Source organism: Larimichthys crocea, chromosome I (assembly GCF_000972845.2).
Source record: "Larimichthys crocea isolate SSNF chromosome I, L_crocea_2.0, whole genome shotgun sequence".
NCBI lineage: Eukaryota > Metazoa > Chordata > Actinopteri > Sciaenidae > Larimichthys > Larimichthys crocea.
The window spans coordinates 40970172-40994530 of record NC_040011.1 but is presented as its reverse complement, the minus strand read 5'-3'; the positions used below and the strand labels follow the sequence as shown (position 1 = coordinate 40994530).

At 43.0% G+C, this 24359-nt stretch overlaps 1 protein-coding gene across 2 annotated transcripts in view; it reads right to left on the bottom strand.

Moving 5' to 3' along the window:
- Positions 1 to 24359, bottom strand: part of tenm1 (teneurin transmembrane protein 1) — a 165880-nt gene that overhangs the window by 116282 nt on the left and 25239 nt on the right. The gene's annotated exons all lie outside the window — the stretch shown is intronic.

Genomic DNA, 24359 nt, shown 5'->3' with positions numbered 1-24359 from the left:
CTTTCTGAAAGCAGATGTTTTAGCATTTCTTATATATATATATAAAACATATATTTTTATCTTCTTCTAAAAGAACCTTGCATGCACTGCATCCCTGCACTTGAGTTGGCAACTTGCACTCAGGTCGCAGCTCGAGGCACTAAATCAACTTGTGCGTGACTTTGTTGACTTCAGATTTACTCTGTTCCACTGTAATGACTTAATATGAGGGCGTTCAACACTTCAACACCAGCCATTCCTGCCAACGCAAAGTTTTGATTTCTACATTGCTGCCAAATTGGCTCACGGATCACAGTGTGTTCCTGTCAGCTACAGGTGCGTCGCCGAATCAAAACACATCAACAGTTGTACAGTAATAACAGTTCATACAAACGCTCATGTTTGCTTTAAATGCACTGGCACTGATGGAGGAGATACTCGGGGCCTTAAGTAGCTACATTATATTACACCATAGTGTCAAAATACTAATTACAGTATTACAAGTACTGATTATGCAAGTGTTATATCATGATGTACACCGAATTAGATTTTTCTTACTTATGTAAGCGACGTTTTCATGCTGCTGGTGAAACTAATTTAGACTACTTTGTGTTACACTGGGTAGTTTGAAAGTAAGGCAGCAACATCTGTGCAGATAGATGCGTATACACTTTATATGCATAAGTATGTATGTATTGTAGACACTAATTTAATAGCCGGTGTGGGTTGTTTTGCTAACTGTATTGCTTTGTATCGTGTAAGTGTTTTTTTGTTTTTTTTGCCAGAGGGTGGGTGGGTGGGTGGGTTAGGGTTAACTCTAACACTGTTTATACATATGTACTGTATATTTGTATGCATATATCAAAGCAACACACTTAGCAAAACAATCCACACAAGCCATGAAAAATGGGTGTCTAATATAACAATATGTTTAATTTAAAGAACGCAAATACGGTGTATGCACACCGATATAAACACATACATATAAGTCCTTTAGGCCATTCTCAATTCATAAGATTAAAATAGTTGCCACAAGATAATCGTTTGCTTGGTAGGTAAAACGTTTGCATGTGGGGTGTTACAATGAGGTTGTTTGCATGTCAAAGTTTGTGTTGAATGGGGATAAAAAAACAAGAGAAGTCATTTACATATTTAAAAATATTTTCTTGGTTGAAAGACATAAAATGTGCGACACTAACGATGATGACTTCAAGGGCTGCGCCGATAATTTAGTAGTGTACTCCAATAAAGTCCCAAAAGGGACTCCAAGTAGATCTCTTGACTTTTAGCCCCATGTAGGTGAAGTTAAATAAAAAATGCTGGATCCTACACACCCCATAATGTCACCCATGTCCCAGTTTGTAATGGAGACCAAAATAACTCATTATACAGCTGTTTTCATACCCATCTTTATGTGTGTATGATATATTACAAGAAATGGCATATAATATACAGTATACAATAATGTATTTGTTAAGTTTGAACCGACAAAACTGGAGTCAGACTCGTGCACGTCTCCGTCCAAACATTCGTACAATAGGAGGCAAAAAAAAGAAAATACTGTAGAAAAATGAGAAATGCTTTTCAGCCCAAATGGCTCACAAATGTTTTGAAACCAAAATAATAAATCCAAATTATTTCTGCCTCTTAACTCTCAAATGACTTCTGGTTCATTATTAATTTAGACTTTTTAGAAAACCAGAGTTATAACAGCTCTGGGTATACAAGCACCACAACTTCACCTGCTACGTTAGTGTTTGCTGCTGAGGGAAAACGGGAAAGAGTGGAAAAAAGTGAAAGAGGAGAGGGGGGAGAAAGGATAGGGATAGAGGGCCAGGGGAGAATGTAATCTTGGTGAGTAGGGTGACACAGAGGCCCGGGCTGCCAGATGGTGCTTTAGAAGGCTTAGCTAAGGCAGCTTAGGGTCTCCGCTCTCCCAAAGATCCACAAACTGACTCAATTCCTCTCTTCTCACACAAATGCTCAGATGGCAGAGAAACACTTGCTAAGTTGCTCTTCCCCCCTCTCACTCTTTCAAACTGAGTCACATCAAACACGCAAGCTGTAATGTTGTGTTAAATAGTAGATGTAACCTAAATAGGCCTGGCAATGTAGGGCAGAGGGCTGTGCAATATTTGGCGGGTTATCCAGGAGTTCAAAAAACATCAAATCAACTCTGTAGGGAGTAGATAGAGGCCAGAGGAGGGGCCATTAAAGCTTTAGATGACAGTTGTGACAGTGTCGAACATCCTCTGCCCTGGGGTTCCTCAGGGACTTAGCCCTCCAGAAAAGACACCTTTGGAAAGTCACTTATGAGATATTTTCCTGGAATCATCAGCTTTTAGTTACATAACCGAGATATGAGGAAAAGGGTATTATAGCCGCCGGAAGGGAGATCTGGGGGGATTTACTGGGACATGTAACAGGTAACAGGTATTTGGGCCAGGTATTAAAATGCATTACTGTAGGTTTGATGGGCCTAAAATACCAATGACATTAAGTTTTTATGACTGTTTAGACATTTAAAGCCGAGTCATACTCATGATATGATAGAAGAGCGTAGTAAAAAAAAAATGACTCAAGCATAAACAGACATATAGTAATGGCCGTGTGTGAAATGAGTTGTCATGATGGTACAGTTCTCTTTGGGTGTGAAGAAAAATGATTCACGGCCGCGAAATAATCTTGTTCATGAACGGCTCGTCATGCTCGTCATTAAAATGTTCTACTTGCAGTCTGGATGAGCCTGCCAGATGTTCAGCACTACCTGTACACGGCGTTTTGGTAATTGGGCAGAGAAAGTTTTAAAGACAGTGAGAAATGTTCGGAAAAATCTAAACTGACAAGTCTGATTTCTAGTGATCCTTGACTTTGAGGTAAAGCGGGTCATAAACAGGGAAAAGTTGCTTTTTCTTTTTGCTGTGAGGGTATAGTCTGATTTTTTATGTTTTATTTCAACTTTGTGTTGCATTTATTGTATGAAAAAACATCAAATGGTCACAATGACAGCTTTCGTGAGCACTGCCAGTAAACAAAAAAAGGTGTTCTTTGGCCAGAGGACAACAGTCCAGTCTCTTTCTGTGGGCTTTATTTGTTTTCATCAATCATCAGCAGCTTGTTTTTCCTCTTCACTCATTCGGTGGCTGTAATAACTGTGTTTTATCAGCTCTTCATACAAAATAACAAAATAAGGCTGTATTTATTACATCCTTTTTGTTATATTTGTGTACAAAAGAACTCGCCGTAGGGGCGGTTGATAGCGTAGTGGGTTAAGCGGCCGCCCCGTGTGTGGAGGCTACAGTCCTCGCTGTAGCTGGCTCCGGTTTGAATCCCGCATCGGACGGCCATTTACTGCGTGTCTCTGCTTCCTGTCTATGTTCAGCTGTACTATCATAAAAGGCCAAAAAAATAATCTTTAAAAAAAAAAAAAAAGAACTCGCCGTACGTAAATATATGAAAATGTTTAAGTAAGGCAGTTTTTTGTACATAAAAGGCGAGGTTCCAACATACATATTAACAAATATTAATTAATTCCCACCTCAATAACTTTTAAACATACCCTAGTGTGGAAGCTGTGAAAGCACAAAATTTAAATCTTCTTTGTTAAGAAGAGACTGAGAGTTTGGTGAGTAGCACACAATAAAAACATGAGCCAAAATAATATTAAAGACTAATATTTAACCAGGTTTCTCCTCTTCTTCCCTCTCTCTGTGTTTGCTCACGCCTCCTTCCTCCTTCTCTCTCTCCCCTCTCTACTATTATTGTGCCCAGTGCTCTAGTGCAGAGTTAATTTCACTTATTACAAGAAAGCCGTATAAAAATCCATAGAGCCTGACCTCAACAATATCAAACCTGCCTGTCTAACAGAGGAATGTGAACATTTTTTAGAGAACATTTAACACTACTGCTGGACCAAGCCCAGCAAAAACCACATCATCCACCCCACTCTAAAAATAAAAGCTTAATAATTTCCCCCAGGATAGCTTTTCATCTATCTTGCTTCTTAATTGACTTGCATTAAATTGCCGCAAAGTTTATTCCACTGCTGTGCTTCGATGAAATAAATAATTAACCCCATAAAAAGGTCAGACAACTGAAATTAGAACTCACTGCTTTTTGTTCTTCTTTTTTTTGCGGTAATGAGATGTGATCCTGCCCTAGCTGACCATCTGACTCTCAGTATTAATTTGTCTTAGTCTTAACAGAGTTCCTGACCAGAGATAACACATTATCTCATCAAATATTATAACTTCCAATATGACTCCTGATGAATCTGGTGTGAAGGATTGTAATATACGATGATAACAATAGCGAATGTGTGATAACAGGGACTAATATTGCTAATGACGATGGCGACGATGATGACGTTGATGAAGATAATCTCACTGATAACGCTGACCGTGATGAAAATAACAAAGATAATGAGGATAACATCTGTAATAACAATGATGATGAAAACAGCGGTGATGGCGGCAGAAACACTGATAATTACGTTGATGACAGTGGGCTCTGAGACAGCAATTAGAATAAAAACAGCCATCGATTCATCTGTGCAGACGCAGGGATAAACGGTGGGATCTCCATTTAACAAAGTGACACAATCATGTTGTCCAATTAAAGCAAGAAAATACAAATGAAGGAAACCGAGTGCTCTAAGAGCTTTTTCCCTCTCATATGGAACCCAGTCGATTTTCATACAGAGCCTGATAATGAGCAGCCATGCATCATCTGGCTTTTTGTACCGGAGGAGTCACTCACCGTCGGTGTGTATTGGCACACGCGCGCATGCATCTACGTAAAGGTGTATATTTACGTGCGTATTTGTTGTAATTGCTTGTTTATACCCGATCCTCAAAAAAACAACTCCGGAGCAGCTCCACAATCATGTTTAGGCTGCAGGTGATTCTGAAAGTTGTATTTCTCTAGAGAGGGCATGAAACCTCCTGAGTTTAGCTCCTCAGCTCACCATCACTCAAACACTTCACTGCAGGGGCCTGCGCTCAAATTACATTTTCAGAAGAGCACCCTGCTTCGGTCTTGCGCTATTTAAATGATCTGTTTAAAAACTTATAATTAATCAGCTGATGTTTCCAGATATGAACCAGCCAACCAAACTTTTCTGACGCTAATGAACTTTGCTTGTGGAGACCAGCCTGGATGTGGCCTAGCTGAGCTCAGCTCGTCTCTCCTGGCAGCGCAGCAGTGTCCTGATCCATCCTGACCTTGTCATTGCTGCAGGGTGCCCGGTCATTGCCACCTGCCATGGAGCTGTGCAGGTGTCTGCGTATGTGCACGTGTGTGTGTGCGCAATGGTGCATGTCCTAGAGTACGTCCGTGTGCGTGCATACATGCATGCGTAAGTATGCACATGGGTGTCTGACGAGGCTTCGGAGCATGCTCTGTAGCGACGTGATGCCATGTGAGTTATTAGCCTTGGTAGGAATCTGCCTCACCAGGAAGAGGGCGTGACAAGGTGTTTGAGACTCAGGAGGTGAAACGCCACAATGGCCATTACGGTGATTAGTGCGCACATTCATCTTTTACAAGCCTCATGATTCTTTCTCTCCCTCCCTCCCTCCCATCTCTCTTCTATATATGAATACACACTGCATCTCCCTGCATCCCAAAACAATCACAACAAGCACGCACAGAGCATGGAGGAGCTTCGCTGGCTCACACATGCATACACTCTATTTCCTCTGACTCCGACACTAAAACAGGAGAAAGTGCCCGGGCTTGACAGCAAACAAACCAACATGAAGAGATTCCTGGCAGGCTAAAGAGAGAGTAGTATCAAAGCTACAAGAATGCACCACCACCCGCAGCCCATTTCTTCACTGAGAGAGGGAGAGAGAGAGAGTATGCGCAGTGTTGTGGCAGACCTGAGCTGCTGGTAATTAGAATGGGCTCTGAGGAGAGACAGGCAGTGGAATGAATGCAAATGAATTCACTGGCTCCGGCACTGGGCTCCACAACCTCACATATCATATAGGATGCCTTACAGACATGAAGTTACTGGCACAAACAGAGCAGGGCGAAACGGTAAACACTGTGTGACATGAGTGATGCCGAGCACGTGCCAACGATGTGCGTGCACAAGACATGCATGTGTGAGTGAATCCGCATGAATCCGCGGGCCTGAAACAAATACGAACCCCACAGTGCAACGAGACACAGACACACACACACACACACATTATACTAATCCCTGCAAATGCCACAGTGTTGCTTTTGAAAAGAGAAAGGGGGTGAAAATGCTTGTTCCAAGCGAACATCCACAGCATGTCCCACAGCGGAATAAACAAACCCTTCTTAATTGGTGTCGATTTGGAATGAAGTGATGATTCATCATGCAGAACTCCCCAGTAGAGTATTGGAAACCCAATCATTTCTAATCCATATGACCTTGACAGAGGGCCAGAGTTAGACTCTAACTCCTTCACACATGCATTGTCCGACAGACAAAGTCAAGGCATTGTAACTGACTTTACAACTCGTTGGAACTGTAATCCACCAAAGTCAGATCACTTCACTGATTACTCCATCTCAGCCCAGCGGCAAATCTTTATGAAGCACTCAATTTTCCACAGCAGTCATAAATCAGGGTACTATAAGCTTTCCGTCTCGATGATGGCACACCAGAGACACTATTTCCATACCACGCTGCTCCAGTCAATAATTCCTATTCCCATTACATCTACCAGAGCTGCTCTTGACTTAGAGAAGTCCACTGGTACCACCGCAGCTCACTTCTAGATCCCCAGTGGATTGCCATGTGAAACTTTGATCAGCAACTCTGTGGCTCTTGTCAAGGAGAAGCAGGTCGTCTGTGAAGGGGTCCTGCTCTTTACTAGGTAGTGCTGCAAATGAGTCTAATTAACACATCTACCATCCTATCTTAACCAGGCATCAGGGGCCAACTAGACTCTTATTATAGAGTAGATTATGCGTGTAATGTCCCCATTGAGATTAGGGTATGGAAAGGGAAGTATTCAGAGAGAGGCGTACATATATATGCACTGTGCACAAAAGGACAGGTCTGTGTGAATATGGGAAGAAGGGGCGAATAGCAGAAAAGATGAGGGGCTGCTTGGTATTCCGACTGGAACGTATAATAGATGGTGGAGGGAGATAGAGATACAAAGAGTGCGCGGAAGAGTGAGAGGAAAGAGATGTGTCTTCAGCACCACCTGCAGACTCGACTGGCGGCCATCTTGCAGTCAATGGGGTGAATGCGGCCACCGCCCCGGGTCAGCATTAACACAGACCAATGACAAGTCGGCGCTTGCCCTCTATTGCAACAACACCTTGCCGTTCCAGTCCACTGACCGCACCTATCACACCGATCATAACGCACACACATGCATACGCTTTCGCACTTCTTTTCCGGTGCTCTACGCCTGTCTCTGTTCTTCTCTCTCCCTTAGAATCACGTACACACACACACCCACACACACACAAACACACACCCACACACACCAGGAGAAGCTTAACAAATGTGGGAACAGATGCCCCACATCAGACTGCAGTTGCCCTCTGCTCCCTGCGCGCCTCCAGAGAGACAGAGGAATACCGTTAACGAAGATAAGACACTGCAGTCTTCTGCTGTCTCAACACATGGCTACAGTGAACACACACACACACACACATTTTCTGAGTTATTTATTAATGTCCGTGTCAGTATAGAGCTGTAGAGATATCTCGAGGACCTGCTTGATACCCTCCGTATGTGCTCGCCCCTCCTCCCAATCACATCTCTCTTTCAACAAAAACAACACGTCTTTTTTTCTTCCTGCTGGGGATATGAAGCCCCTTCATCCACGGTGTGATTGCTCTCTACTTACTTATTAAACTCAATTACCATCTTTGATAGGTGAAGAGGAAAAACAAGACATTTAGTGACCTTCTTGTGCTCAGTCATTTAACTGAAGCACTCGAAAGGCTCACCACCATCTTCAAGGTTGGGGTAAGTATATCAATTTAGCTCTGACTTATTATTGGTTTGGATCAGATGCAGGATTTGATATATTAACTAATTAAATGAAAAAAAAGATTACTGACACACTAACATTGTAACCATTGGAAGTGACACACCGCATCACTTCTCTCGATTTTTTTACTTTCACTTTTGTAGATTAGTGACACACATATATATTCATATTTTATAAAACGCTATGCACATGAGATCTGAGGGATTCTGGGGTCAGTATCATATGTAGCCAAGCGGCAACCTCTTGGCTGTGAACGCAGAAGTGCCAATAATCTGCAGTTCTTTGAACGTCCACTTGAGGCTGGCTACAGAACGAGTCAGTCTCCATAAGCCTCCATGTTAAAATGTCCAACTTGGAAGCAGAAATTAACATGTTTGCAGCCTGTTACGAAAAACAGTTTTGGTCTCTATAGCAACAATTTCACCATTAAAGACGTCTGCGCTGTGGGTGCATTTATATACAAACCGTCTGTTTAAAGTTAACTTAAAGTTATGCATAATTAAGAGCGCGGCCACTTTGATTGGGTGCTGTTACGGGTGACTTGTTTAAATTTCGTTCAACCCGGGGCGGTCGGTAGCGTAGTGGGTTGAGCAGCCGCCCCGTGTGTGGAGGCTATAGTCCTTGCTGCAGCTGGCCCAGGTTCGAATCCCGCATCGGACAGCTGGTTTACTGCATGTCACTCTCCCTCTCTGCTTCCTGTCTGTCTTCAGCTGTACTACAAATAAGGCCTAAAAAATAAAACATTTCCTTCAACCCGCCTCATTTTTGGATTAACCAGGAGGTGGCGGAGACACAATGGCTCTCCAGAAACCTATGGGTGAGGAATATGGTTGGAGAGTGTAACTAGCTAGTAGTCAGTAGTCAGTTTTTTGGCCTGTAAGTATGTATATACAGATTTTTTTTAAAATCTGTATTGATTTATTATTGATGTACTTGTACTTGCATGGATGTAGCTGTATCTCTGACTGCTGTATCAATTTTCCAACATGAATTGGTTATTTTGGTAATTGGATTTTAACCGGTCAAATATTGATAGGCTACAAAACTAGACTATATTTTAATGAGTTTTACGAGTACGTGCTTCGATACACAAGGGGGCTGGTGCATGGTTTAAAAGTCTGACATTTAGGCGATACTACAGAGTGCAGTCTCTTGAGGAAAAGGCTGCACGGTCAGCCTGTGTATCAGGTTAAATAATCACACACACACAAAGAAACAAACAGGAAGTGGTAGTTCATGAGGTTGATGATTTTGGCCACAAATTAAGCGGCAGCTTTTCATCTGATCGGCAGTGGATGAGACATGTAATCACTTAGCTCTCCAGACACATGGCAGACGAGGGACCAAGGCTGAGGATATGAAGATGGATCAAGGGTTTAGAGTTGACACTTTCCGTGTTGAACTAGCTGACATCAATCTATCATCCCTTGTGGTATCTACTCTGTATCTGGCATGGCCTGGATATCCCTTAGGTTTCCTGAATTACATGATTAAATATCTGTCAGCCTATAAAATCTGAACCCTCAGTTTGACGAGATGGCAGTGACCTGCTGACCATTGATCCCGTGACTATGGTGTCATTCCGAAAATACATCAACAGACTGTTTGACACACACAAACACCTAACACTGCAAACTTGTCAAGAATATGCAGACGTGTCTCAATGTAGTATGCAAATGCAAGATGAAACCTTGCATAGCAATCTCAAAATTAGGAGGTCAATACTCTATTAAAGAGAGAGAGAGAGCCAAGTGTGCACTTAAACATAGCCAGGTAGAAGGATGTTTAGATAGCCATTAGCTAACAACACTTTATGACTATTCAGAAGCCACTTACAGGACACACACTTCGAGACATTTATAGCTATTAGCAGCCATTAACATTTGTGTATAATCATGTGGAATTATGTGTGAGGGAGTCTCATCTGCAGCAGCAGCACCAGTAAGCATAGAGAAAATTAAAATCCATGTAGAAGATAATGACAATTCTGCAGCGTTGGAGCACAGGGTGTCGTACAGGTGTGTGCACAACGCATACACATGCAAACACCTCTTTATCTTAACATACACACAACCGCATGCTGTCAGTAAGTGTTAAAACAGCTACAGAAACCAACAATCCACAGCATGGAGCGGCATAAAAAAGGCTACATATATGCATCAACCCTCTATTTTCATACCGAACGCCAACAGCGAAAATGTAACTGCCTGACGCCTCAGCCATCTCTTCATGTATCTACAGCTGTGACTAAAAGGGCCACTAACCCCTGACACAATAACATAAAAAAAAAAGAACACAACAACCAGAAAAGACTGTCAGGGACCCCTTCTAAAAGGGTCAGTGGCTCCAGGCTATAAAATCTTAAAAAGCAAAAGATAATATTCTGCCTTAGCTATGACCATGGAGACAGCGACGAATGGCGAGAGAGGGGGAGCTGAGACAGGACCCCGGCCTTAATGTAGTTTGTAATTGTAAGTGTTGGTCTTTAATAAAAGCCCAGAGTATTTGGTCAGGCTAATAGACTGGGCTCTCTAAATCCTGCCTGCCATGCATTATTCAACAGCCATTAGCTATCGCCTCATCTGGGAGGCTTTATGAGTCCCATCATCGGCTGGGACCAAGGCTAGGCACACTAGAGGTGTGTGGGGAAGGGGGAGGAGGGGTGAGGAAGGGATTTAGCTTGGGAGAGAAAGGGAGAAAGGTAGAGATGCAAATACAGGTATGGGAGGGAACAGAAGGGAGGTTAAAGAGGATTCAGAGCCGAAAGAATCAAAGAGGAAAGCTGACGAAAGGTAGTCGTGATGTGGCATAGGTGAGGGGCCTGTGATATGGAAATGGCTACAGGGAGATGAAGAAATGACTGGATGAAAGCCAGGGGTCATATGGCAGACATATGAAAACTCAGAAGATGTTGATGCAGGGAAATGAGCGAAGCGAGGAAGTGACCGATGGAAGGTGGCTGGAATGGAGCATGTATGGAAGGTGTGGGAAGTGAGCCTCGGGTCAGAGGCTGGAGAGAGCAACAGCGAATGAAAGAGAGATGCCAGGCTGAAGTGGCATTTTCTGTCGGCCGGGAACATAAATGTCAGATGCTTCCTCCCGCTCCCCTCTCAACCTTTTCTTCTTTCAATTCCTCTAACCTCGCTCTCAACCTCACCGTGCTCCTTCCACTCCACCTCCTGCTGCCTTTCTCAATCTGCCCACCTCTCCCTTGCCTCTCTGCATCTCCCCAGAGTAGTGCCAGTGGTAATTTTGCTTTCAGAGACGAGAGAAGGCCATGGAACACATGGAGATGCAGGCTGCTCAGTTACCATGGTATCCCTGGCCAACAGGAATGGCGCCAAGACCAGGACGGGTATGTGCGTCTGCATGTGCATGGGTGTGTACGGGTGTGGGAGTGAGCGTGCGCTCTTGAGTGCGTCTACGCGTCTGGGTAATGGGTGTTTAGCAGGCCTGCCAGACTTGTCCCAGCCACTGCTCTCCCAGACTACCAGGTTCTCCTGACCCTCTGCGGCAGCCCAAGGACACACTCCTGTCTCTCTAATTAAAACACAACCCTGACACACACACCACACACTCACACACCACCACACACCCTGCAGGTCTGCGGCTTAAAATAACCTTAAAAGGAACAAGCAGAGCCATCATCCCCTGCACTCAACACCTCTTCAAAATCCACTCAGTGTTTTCTCACCAGGCAGCTCCCAGGCAGCCTCTGCCTCAGTCTGCAGGAAGATTCGCAACAACAAGCAGCATCTTCAAATGCAGCACACTTTTATTAGGGGAGTCATCAAAGGAGCTGCATTTATAAATTGCATTGGCGTCCTGCAACAATAGCTCTGCTGCACCGTCACTCTGTACTTGAAAATAACTGCCTGCAGAACTATTTGCAACCATCAGGAAACCACAAAGAGGTTTCTGGAAAACTGTCAGTGTGGCTGTGGTTGGAGAAACAGACAGTTATTTCAGAAGATCAGTGTCCAATGCATAAAATATTACTGCAAATATATGAGTCCTACCATTTCAAATTGTAAGGTGTTGTTATACTATAATATAATGTACGTACGCCTTACTTTGAGGAATTGGCAGTTCAATTCTAACCACAATTAAGCCAATGTGTTTTTGCAAATGAATCAGCCTGCCTAGCCCACACATCTGAGCCTTTCTTACTTTGTTGGCAGCCAACCACATTAACATTAATGTTGTGTATTGTTGTATTGCTATGGCACGGTATGTTTTCTATTTTAAGGGACAGAGCTGGCTCTTAGCCGCGTATGCTGACGGTGTTATGCATATTCCTTGAAGTAAAGAAAATAAGATATGCAGACCTCACATGTGACATGTAGCACGGAGACAGCCCCTCTACTTCATCTCGAACAGACAATTTAGCATGTTTACTTCCCCGTTAAGCGCATGAGAGACCCCGATGGAGAAATCCCAGGGAGGCAATGGCGTCCTGTCACTGCAGGTTACCACTGCAGCATGATTTAATGGAAATGTCTGTCAGAAGGCCGAACAACAGCCTGTCAAGCAACAAGCAGAGGTAACGACACACATACACATTCACAAGCACACGTGCACAGTCAGAAAACACAATGGAGACGGACTGTCAGACCGCTCCCAACCCACCACCCCCCACCGCCCGTCCTCTCGGTCTGTCTCTCTCGTGCACACAAACGCGCACGCAGGCACACAGGGTCTAAAAGCAAAAGCACATATGTCCAAAACGGATCTGGCAAGAGCGAAGGCAGGCAGGGATGAACACAGAAACGCTCAGAGCACATTCAGAGAAATCAACGGTTGGAAGAATAAAAACAAAACAAGAAGAAAAAAATCACACACCACCAGCAGCCCCCCTACCAAGAGAGAAGATGAGTGCCAGGAATATGCTCGCTGCATCAAGCGGCACAGGTGTTATCAGAGCGCTTTGCAGGAGATCCCGCCAAACAGTACAAACTGTCATCTTTACAGAAGTAGCAGCGTTTAAATCAACCCAAACAAATGTAATGAATGGTTCACAAAGTATTTAGCAGATTAGGCGGAAAAACTGTATGCATGATGTGGGGCCCAAATCCAAAGCTCATTACACGTGGCACTGCATTAGGAGCTCACACAAACCGGTATACAGCCCTGTACCCAAGCTCAAGGTTGATTTCTATCCCCTGCTACCCTGTGAATGAGGTAGAGAGCAATCACATCAGTCAGGCATTGGGCATCTGCTATAAAACCTTTTCTTTATTGTATATTTCCACCATCATCCCAAACTGGCAGGACAGAGAGCTCTGATTAGCATCAAAGCCTTTGATTGCCCCACTCAACAATCAGTGCTGCTCTCCTGTATGATGCCTGCTGCGATGCATAAAAGTGTGTGTGTGTGTGTGTGTGTGTGCGAGACTTGTGGTAGAGAGAGGAGAAATCATCAAAAAAAAAAAAAAAACATACTAGGTGTATCAAAATTACTCCTGCGCAGACAGGTCGTATGTGCACATGCTCGAGTAAACCCACACATGCACAATAGACCTTAATGTTTCCAGATGAACCTAAATGGTTTTCTAATAACGCCGGCCTCTGAAGCTCAAACCTTTTGATGTTGCAAACTGCAGCAACATCCCCTGGTCTGGACAATTCACAATGGACATGAAAATAGGCTGCTTCTTTAAAGATACCTCTCTCTGTGGCTAAATATGATTAGCTTCAGAGGACATTGTAGCTCTCTCCACAGCTAATACATTTAGTATGGATTGTCTGAGGGGTAAGGATACAGCTAGCAGAGAGATCAATATTCTAAGTCAGAGTCTGTCTGGAGAAGAGGAACCATGCTGGGAGATGGTTAACTGTTCTAAAGCAGCAAATGCTGCCTGGAAGCACCGAATGCCAGGAATCCCATGATATTGAACACTTCTTCAAAAGGTAATGCTTAATGCTCAAGCTGGGAGATGGGTTATGTTGAGTGTCTACATCAGGCAAGGAGCTTGTTGAAGATTTGTTGTGGATATCTCTGAGGATGAGAGATTATATAAGGCAAATCTGGATGATTCCTCATAGTCTATAGTGCACCACTCAAGACCAAAGCCCCATAGGGCCTTGCCTCCACAGGGCTGATGTCAAAGTGGTGCTCTAAATAGAGAATAGGGTGTCCTTTGAGATAGAGGGGGGAAAAAGGACCCAGATTTAAGTGGCTTCATTTGCATGCGTGAATCCCTCACTTAAGCCCATTTGAATCGCACACACGAGCAGCCACAGTCGCAAACGGACATGCGCCTGCACCCTCCAATTCCACAAATTCCCGAGCACACAAACACACACACACACACACACACTTAGCACAGACACATTCTTCCCCCTTTGCCTACAGTCAGAGGACATTAGCACTGCATCTATTTCTGGAGGCCCATTAAGGCCGTAAAACATTTAAGATCCACACAGAGTGATTCCGACTGTCAGAATGACCCGTTCTTTACCCATTTCTCCTGCTCATGTAAAAAAGCTGACACGAAGCTTGTGACAGAAACATGTATTTGGTGCCGTTCTGGATTCGGCTGAGTGGGCTGGCACGCCGGGCTGGATGGGTGGGGTGGTAGGAAGTGGGGTTGAGAAGAGTAAGATGGAAGCGGAGGGGGGTGGGTGTGGGGTGGGTGCAGTCGTTCGCCCGCCAAATGGGTCCATTTTGCTGAAATGTGAAGCCTGCACTTTCCTGACACGCTATAATAAATCTATCAATTGTGTGTAGGTGTGTACGTGTGTGTGTGTGTTATGCGTGTGTGTGTGTGCACCATGCATGAAGAGGAAATTGGTGGCATCTAAACAGGAAATATCCCCTTCCCTTCCCCTCTATAGATGTGACAGTCACAGTAACAGCTAACAGCTCGGCTCACCGTAACACAGGGTGGCACATGCCTTATAATGGAAATGCATTGTTCCAGCGAGGGACAAACATACACACACAAGAGCACACATGTATGCATATACACACACACACACACACACACACTGAAGCTAATGCAGGGTGAGTAGACAATCTTGTCTGCCTCCCATTTCAAATCTATACATAAATATATCATTTGCTGTCCAGTGAGGACTAAATCCATGGAAGCAGCAATGCTAGGCTACTTTAATGTGAAATGACGGGCTTCTGGGCAGCTCTTAGAAGCCTAACAAGCCTAAATAGTCTTTATCTCAAGAGGGGGTGTGTAGAATGATAGCAGAATGTTACATATATAGTTTATTATTGGACGCAACCCTGGACGCCCCCTCAACGTGTTTCATCCATCTTCCATCTGGTCGCACATAAAGAACAAAAAAAAAAATAAGCCTTTTGCTTTGACAGATGCTTTGTCCTCCTTTGTTAAGCAATAACCTGTTGCTTCAATGCACTTATACATTTGTATGTCTGTGACCTTGGAGCCTGGAAATACTGAATTATTTCTGATAGGCGTTGGTTGAATGGTTACTTTCAGTAGATCCTGCATAAAAGAAAATGAGACTCCTACAGGGATGAAAATAAAACATGTTCCGTTTGAATTTAAAAACTTAGCGAAAGTTCATAAAGTTCATGAAGTGAATGTTGTTGGTGGATGCCTTTAATGAGGTATAAAATACAGTTGTGTGACATATATGGCGTTGACAGTTTAATGAAATCATGGATAAACAAAGGTGTTTATCATCTCAGTGTAATCATTTTTAATATTACAAATGATGGTTACAAATGTGTGTTCTGGGCTTTGTCCAATAATTAGAAGAAGTGTTACTCTGACCAGAATAACCTGTGAAAAAGGTTTCCAGTGTTACATCCACCACTGAAAGCTTAATTAATAGAAATTAATCAACTGTGGTAGGTAATAGAAATGAAAAAAAATACAAAATGTTGCTGCTGCACAACATATAGTGGAGATTTATGTCAAAACCGCAGTGCAGAAAATTTAAAATAATCCCAGGAAGTAGAAATGTAATAACTTTACATGTACGGGAACATGCAAATGCAAAGAGTTGTTGGTCTTGTCTTCACCTCCAGACATTGTGTGGTTCACTGTGTGGAGCTATCTGATACTAAGCTTGGACAATGTGTATAACCTTGAAGATTTCTAAGCTGATTGAATTCATGGAACATCAATATCAGCTGTACTATGTTCCTGACATGCTCCCACTGTTGAACACCTCAGAGTGAGTGACATCGGCGGACACTTAAACTAGAGAGGTCTCAAATTCATTTATAGGATTTATAGCTGCAGTAGGAGTTCAATAATTAAGACAATGAAGCTTTTTTATTAAGGCTCCATTTGGCTGAACTTTAGATGCCCTGTGTGTCATGTTCTCCATTCTACAGCACTTCTTTTCACTATAATATAATTAATCTCCAGACAGACAATGAAGAATAAAGCATTCTTTACCAAGCAGAGCTTTCTATTATATATGAGTTACTATATCCCCAGTATACTTTTGTTTACCCTCTATTCATTACGTATTTTCTGCTATGAACGAGGCATTATCTCCAAGGAGTTTGGCCTATGCTTTGACCAACATTGACCCACACCTTGGTTTTCTCTCATATCTTCCTAGGACTGCTTTCCACTCACAGAAAAAAACGAGTTGGAGTACAAAGCGTTTCCCTGGGGCAGTACCCTGTACATTACTCTTTTCAGTGAGTCGTTTTTTGCACCTTCAGAGGTACAATTGTGTACCCAAGTGAATGTCATGAACTTTTCGAAAAACATGACACATTAGGCAATTTTTTTTTTTTTTTTTAAATAAGTCTGTGTGATACCCTTTTTCCAATTTTCGGAATAAGCAGACAAGAACATGATCCTGCACTGACTTCCCACCAACAAAGGCTGTCAATTATGTTTAATGGTGTTCAGCCGAGCCAGAAGCACAGCAGCCAGCCGGCTCTGTGGGTGTTCAATGTGGAACCTTAACCGACTGACTATAGATTTTTTCTTTTTAGGTGACAGACTTAAAATTCTGTTTATTACGTGTGTTAAAGTTGACTGATCAGCAATAGCACATTGGGCGAAATATGATCTGTGCCCACTCTTCAAGGTAGCTGTTTGCACCCTTTACTATCAGAAAAATTATTTATGGCAGGTCAAAAGGTACGAATGGAGTCTCAAGAGGGCCCATTATGGTGCAACTGTGAAAAATGTGCTTCCTGGTAAAAACATGAACCCCTTCCTGTACGCCTCTATTTGAGTGTGTTCTGTGTTTTCGTGTATTGACTGCGAAAACGAATTTCCTCTCAGAGGATAATAAAGTATCTGTCCACTTTACTGAGGTGCAGGGTTGTACTGCCTTTGTCAATAATATTTGTGTAGATATGTTTTCTCAACACACCTACTGTGTCACTGGGGATTAGTCAATATTCCACAATGCACCTCTGACCTGTGGGCAAACCTGTCTCACTCTTTCTTTCAACTTCCAATGGATATTGATTTTCAAGCATCTCCCATTCGTAGATAGAAATGTGGCAATTGAAGAAATATGAATGGGGATTCATTCTGAGGGCAGATCAGGGGCCCTGGGTAGATGAGAAAGTAAGGAAGATTTTGTCAGATGCAGCTAACTCACCACCTAAATAAGGATTGTAGCATCCGAAAAAAAAAAAAAAAAGCCAAGAAGAGGAGTCTGTTGCCGATGTTATTGTTCTCTTGATCACAAAGTACAGTGTGTAAGTGTGAAGAGTGTTAAACCATGGATGTATGATATGTGAGGTGCTATTCTAGGGTGAAAGTGTGTGTATGTGTGTATTAGTGAGAAAAGGCTGTATCTAGGTCTTTGTGATGAATCTGTTTCAGTGGCAAGCAAGGTGCTGCGAGCAGCATGCCGTCTGTTAATTCACATTCGCCGCGGGTGGTTAGAGTCTGTAGCTGATGATACTGGGAGGTGTTGAGAAATGGAGGGACAGAGGAGAGACAGACTATGACAAATGAACAAAAGCTATGTGCAGGGATGATCCCTGATGTCAACCGTGGGCAAAACAAAGTTTAAAGTATAACTATAACTATAACTGCCATTACCTGGGATTCGCTTAACAAGTTGTACCCAGGTGAATTATTGCATTAAAAGAAAAAAGCCACAACATTGCAAAGTGCACGCTAGAATCGGCTCAATGTGCCGGGGTGTAAAACCACTCTGTGCTTGTGTATGTAAAAATTAGTCTGAGCAGTGATCTCAGCTGGATAGGTTTTGATCTCCGAGCCATCATGTCTTCATTAAAGTATTAACCGATGATTGCAGCACCACCAACCAGCCGTGTTTATTTCAGCAGCGATTATAGCCCGCGCTGCATCCGCGGAATCATAACCTTCGTCTTTGATAAACCTTCCCACACATAGCTGCCTCTTATGTCCGTACAACAGTCATGAGCATATTAATCTATAGATCTCTCTCTTTCTCTCTCTCTCCTCCTCTTCGCTCTCTGCTTCTGGCCAGAGAATTCACACATCACCCTGCATTCATTCCACTAATGTAGCATACAACTGCAGATATACATTTTGATATATTGCATGTCTCAACCACTGGCCCACCTCGCTCCCACTTTACCTACCCCTGCCTGAGATATCAGGGGAAATCCATTAAAGCTAACATGGTCCAGATGTAAATAGCTCTTGCATAAGCCCTGCCCACTCAGAATTACACCACAGAAAGAAAAAAAAAGAAGTAGCATTGCCCTGGGCTTTGAGGACAAGAAGATGTAGTTAGTCCATACAGAGAAGATTTATATTTAGTTGCTATTTAGATCACTTTGTGTTGTACAGGTAGAAGTACAACTCCAAAACTAGTTTATTGTGGTTGCCACCCTTGTTTCCTGTCGTATAAAGCAGAAAGAAAAGATACTGCTACATCAGCCACATCACATAAATCAGGCATGAAAGCATAATGGTGAGAATTTGACTGAGGGCAACTGGGGGCAAGGACAGACATATGAGATATTACACTCATTCATTCTTCCTCCCTCGGTTTCCTCTACTCCGTCTGTGAGCTGACCCATCTCTGTTGCTGACCCAAAAAGACTAGAAAGAAGAACCGCATCCACCTATTGCCAGCCGCATACCCCATTATCTCTCTCTCGCACTGCAGCTACGAGGGGGCTCGCCTCATGCTTCCCCGAGGTGATCATCTCTCAACACATCTCACACGCTAGACTCATTTCTGCTCGTTCCCAAATCGTACAGGGATCTTCCCCGCTCAGGCAGGGGCTGCAGTCTTTCCCTTTTATTCCACCACAGACAGGAAAAACAATAGATGAATGTACCTTGAATGTAACACCAGTTCCTCCGGGGGAGGGAAGGAGACCTTAAGAATTGGTGGAGCATATCCACTCGGTCTGAAAACTACAGATCTGTAGTTCCTTGAACAGATTATAATATACCCTGAGGTTCCAGATGGACAAAGGGGGGATCGGCTTACAGTGTCAGCCAGTGTTGCTCACCTTCATGCTTCATCATGCATGCCGCTTGATATTTTCACACGAAATTTAACAAATTAAATCAAACGACCGACCCCCCCTCCCCCACAAACAACAAATACTCAATAATTGTTTGTTTGTGGTTTGTTTCAAAGACGGATAAGGAATAAAGGATTTGTGCAGTTTTTTAAATGCAAGACTCCCAGCAATCACAATGATTTCTCACCACATTATATTAGTGAATTGTGTGATTGAATAGCATATCAAAATTGTGACCTATAGCCATCTCTCGCAGTCTGCCATTAAATAGTCTGGAATGACACACTGTATTATAGATTGGTTGAGTAGCTCCATACTCAGAAATCTAGTATTTTTCCAGGCATACAAAGGTAACATACTGTGCAGCTGTCAAACACACTATTCTCACACATTATTATAATAATTATAATAATAATACATGTAAGTATGCGATTTTGAATACAGGCCATGTCTTTATAAGGAGCACCCTTGAAAAGCCTGGAATGAAGTTTGTGTGTTCTGTTTTAAATAATTAGTATCATCACTAAATTAAAACTGGCTGTATAAACTGGTTGAAAGAACAAAAAAAAAACAAACATGAAAAGTAGTGATGCTTCTCTCTCTTACAAAAATGTGCAGAATGGTTCAGTCCACCCCTGCACAAGGACTTATAAACAGCCAGCTAATTGAGTCATGTGTCTGCTGATGCCGGAGCACCTGAGTCATGTGTTTCAAAGGGAATTGGTGTACCAAAAAAGAAAAGAGAGAAAAAAAAGAGAAAAGAATGAAAGAAAAGAGAGAAAAAATGGAGGAAAAACAGATTTTGACTGGCTTGGTTCGATTGAAGGCACTCAGCCAGGAGCACATTTGCATTGTATTAATTAGTATCATAGATTAATCAGCGTCGTAAGCTACAATGTCATGTAACATTATATCTATCAACATTACAGCTTAACACCATGAAATACGTGCCACTCATTCTCAGGAACACAAAAGCCACGGAGAGTGGAGGACGTGAGACAAGGTGAGCTCATGAAGCAGCCACTAAAAGTTATTACAAGCAATCATTTGACATTGAGGTGTCACATACCTGCCTGCCAGGACTGGTGCAGTACAATTTTCGGCCTGTTCAAACAAGATCATTTCTTTTCATGTTACTGTATCAGCTTACTGTGTGTGTGTGTGTTTTTTTTTTCAATGTGTTACTATTACTGGTACATTCTGGTCAGACTTAATTTTAAACCTTGAAGCCAATGTCACTCATTATTATTATTAAATGTGGTATAAACAGTTCATCTGTGACTATACTAATAACCCCGTACAGATTTGTGTGTACAGATGTTGACTTTGTAAATAAGAAATTAATAAGATGTGTAATGGGCATGGATCAGGAGAGGGGCCCACAGAGATTACTGGGGAGTTGTTTTTTCCTGGGACGCGAAGCATTAGCCGCAGTCTTCAAGTTACCATGTTAAGGAGTTAAGACTGCTCGTTTTAAAACAAGTCAGCTAGAAACATTTCGAATCCGCCCCGGTGACAGCGTTTTTTTAACCAAGTCCGGGAAGGTAACGCTAGCGTAATGAACTAGGTTCAGCAGATAAACTTCACATGCGATTACTTTCACCACCGCTGTCTGAAATCAGGGACCCATTATAAAAAATGATTACACATTTCAATCGTAAATCTGTAGCCATTATTATTATAAGCTATTATTTTCCATGCGAGGATGAAAAGATTAACTGAGGGGGGGGGGGGGGATTTTCTGCTTGTGGTTGGAGCAAAAGTGCAGCACATTAAAAGAAGGTCTATTACAATGGCTACAGTACATAAACACGGGCCCCCTCTGAGTGAAATGAAGTCATTCATTCATGATACACCTCTCAACCACTTCCACCACCTCCTCATTTACTTGAATTTGATTATGCTCTTTTATTTCCTGCCTTCCTTTTTCCTTAATGATTGCTTCCAATTTCTTTATTGCTACGTTACAAGCAATCTTGATGATTCATGTTAATCTGCTGTTTGCACTCCATTCCATGGAGTCAGCTAATGCTTAAGTTCGATATAAAGGTTTGCCTGCATGTGCTATTTCTACATCTTGCTCTACCTAGTCTCTTCAGTGTGTGTGTGTGTGTGTGTGTGTGTAGTACTGGCCACAGTGTGCACTGAATATTATCCACCTTGGCCAGACTCACTGCACCGGCTGGTGTTGATCTGATTCAGCTAGTACACACACATTGGAAAAAAACATCTGTTTGGAACAAAATATACTCGCACACAGACATGAATACAAAGTGCACGCTCGCTTGGAAAGCGCACGGACATACACAAATGCACCGTGCACATCCATTCATACAAACGGCGCACACACACGCGCGCGCACCCCGCCCACCACACACGCAACACACATAAACACTATCTGGAAATGGCATTGAGCATCTGTTTGGACAACGCTAGCACATTCAGTTTTTTTTTTATGTGAAACACTGGCAAGAGCCATTCATTGGCCATGGGAAGATTTTCTACTGCAGCAGAGTGACCGGGTGGCTGAGCAGCCGTCCAATTGTCAGCTCACCTCATCCACACACACACACACACACACATGCATGCACGTGTGCACGCGCTGTCAACCGCAGACACGGTCATGTAAATTCAATACCACCACCACCCCCCCTTCCCCTTTTGACACCACCACTCTCTTTTCCCAAGTCACCCATAAAAGGCTCATGCTTTTAGCAGCGTTCTGAAGCATTTTAAGAAGCTATTTATTTAACAGCATGATTATCTATCTGGTGTTAGGGTGATCTGTCTAGCAAAGTGATTGGGTGCGCTATTAACGCCCTCTCCTCTAGCACAGGTGGCAGCTGTTCAGAGGACATGGGGAAAAAAAATATATGAAAAAACAGACTCTTCTATTTGATTTATCTGTGATATTTTCCATATGTACACATAGCAATCCGTGCCACATTCTGACAGCATATAAATGAATCTCTATTGCAAGGAGAAAGTGGTCAATCAAACATGCTATGATGAGCACCAGTGGGCACACGGCGTACGACATCCGCTCAATGCTAAAAATAAACGCATCCTGTTTGAATGTTGTGGGCCTTGGGATAATTCCATGTATTGTAAATATGAAGGTGATGTCTTATGCCAATCTGTCATGTCTCATCTTAACAAATGTATCTCTTCAGGGAGAGCCAGTTTAGCATTTAGCATGCACATACATCACATCAATGTCACTTGACAAAAGAACCCCATTTGTATTGCTGACAGCTTCGTTGGGGCCAAGGTGTGTGAATCTGTTTGTGTGTGTGTGTGGGTGGGTGGGGGGTTTGTGTGCACGCAGAGCAAAAAAAAAAAAAAAAAGAAAAAAGAGAGAGGAGAAGAGAGACAAGTGACAGAAACACAGAGCAAAATAAACAGAAACAGAGAATGAAAGAGAGATGGAGTGAGAGAGAGAGAGAGAGAGAGAGAGTTAAGCCGCGGCCTAGAGGAGTTTTCAGTTATTTACATATGCAGATTCTGGTCACCCTAGATCCCTACCCTCATCAAGAGAAACCAATTAAAACTCTCTTCATTTAATGTTTACCTTAATTAACCGTAACAATTAATGGCTGTCCAAAGTCCTATTGTGGCTTTTTCAATTAAAAGCAGCCTGTGACTCGGTCGCAATCCAATACTATCCGTTATACAGACAACTCTCCAGTGAGTAAACGAAGTCCATCCCAGAGCAAAGTGAATGAATGAAATAGGCTCATATATCACTTGTTTTTTTTCGTTTAGGGTTACGCCTAAACTCATACCTCATTTTCAAAAGATTTTTTTTTGTGTGTGTGTTTTTTCATTTCTGACAGTTTGTGCTGCACAGCTGAACACATGCATGTCTGTGCGTTCATGGGCATTTGTGCGCGTAGGTGTCAGGCCATCCAAACCAGCAGCACTCATACTGGTCAGCAGATTGTTGGGTGAGACCCAGTGGACCATTAGCTGTCCGTAGCTGCCAGGGCTGAGAGCTGATAATGACAGGTGGTGTACACACGCTGGAGGTCTGACAGGCTCAAGGCACCGTGCCATGTAACAACAGCCTTTACTACTGGCACCATGGCTGTGATGGCAGCCTTTAACACTGGCACCAGCGCAGCTATGGCACAAGTATCCCTGGAAGTAGCACGACGACTGCGACGGAGGAACAGTTATTACTACAAGCAGTTAAACTAAAATGGCAGCGATTGTTAATGGTGAGAAGACCACTACACAGTCATTACTATCACTCAACCTCTTGGCAAATGCATTCCAATCCCTATGCAGTCTCAGATGACAATTCTGATTATGTGAATAACAATGAACCTGTAGGTTTGTTATTCAGACCAGCTTTTTTTCACAGCAGAAGCCTGCACAGCGACAGGTCCCATTCATCCACACTGAGCATGGTATTGTGCACGATATAAAGGTCCCGATTTTCTTACTTTTCCTTTCTTTTCTCTATCGTCGTTCAATTAGGCTTCCCAGCCGGCCATTTATAAACGCCTTTCTCTATGTCTGCGCCTCAGGTAAACAAAAAACAAGACGGAAATTTCCATTTTGAAACAATTTCATTTTTTTGATCGGTTTCCTGATCAGTCCAGCTGTGTTGTGGCTGCAATTGTGACCACTCCTCCAAAATAATATACCCCACTGACCCTTGACACACGCAGAACACAAAACAGCAGGCGTATGTGTGGGCATCTGAGTGCGCCCATACAGTAGAGGTACCTTTGTGTCCTCCGCCCCCTCTCAGCCTCTCTCCCCCAGTGCAGAACACTCTGATTTGCACTAATCTCTCGGTACACTCTCAGGTCTATTGTTCCCCTCCGCTGTGAGCTTATTCATGTGCCACTCACCATGCTCTCCTCTCATTTTAATACTCCAACAGCACCGGGAACAGAAAACAGTTTTAAGCCCGCTTATTCGACTGTTTATTAAAAAAA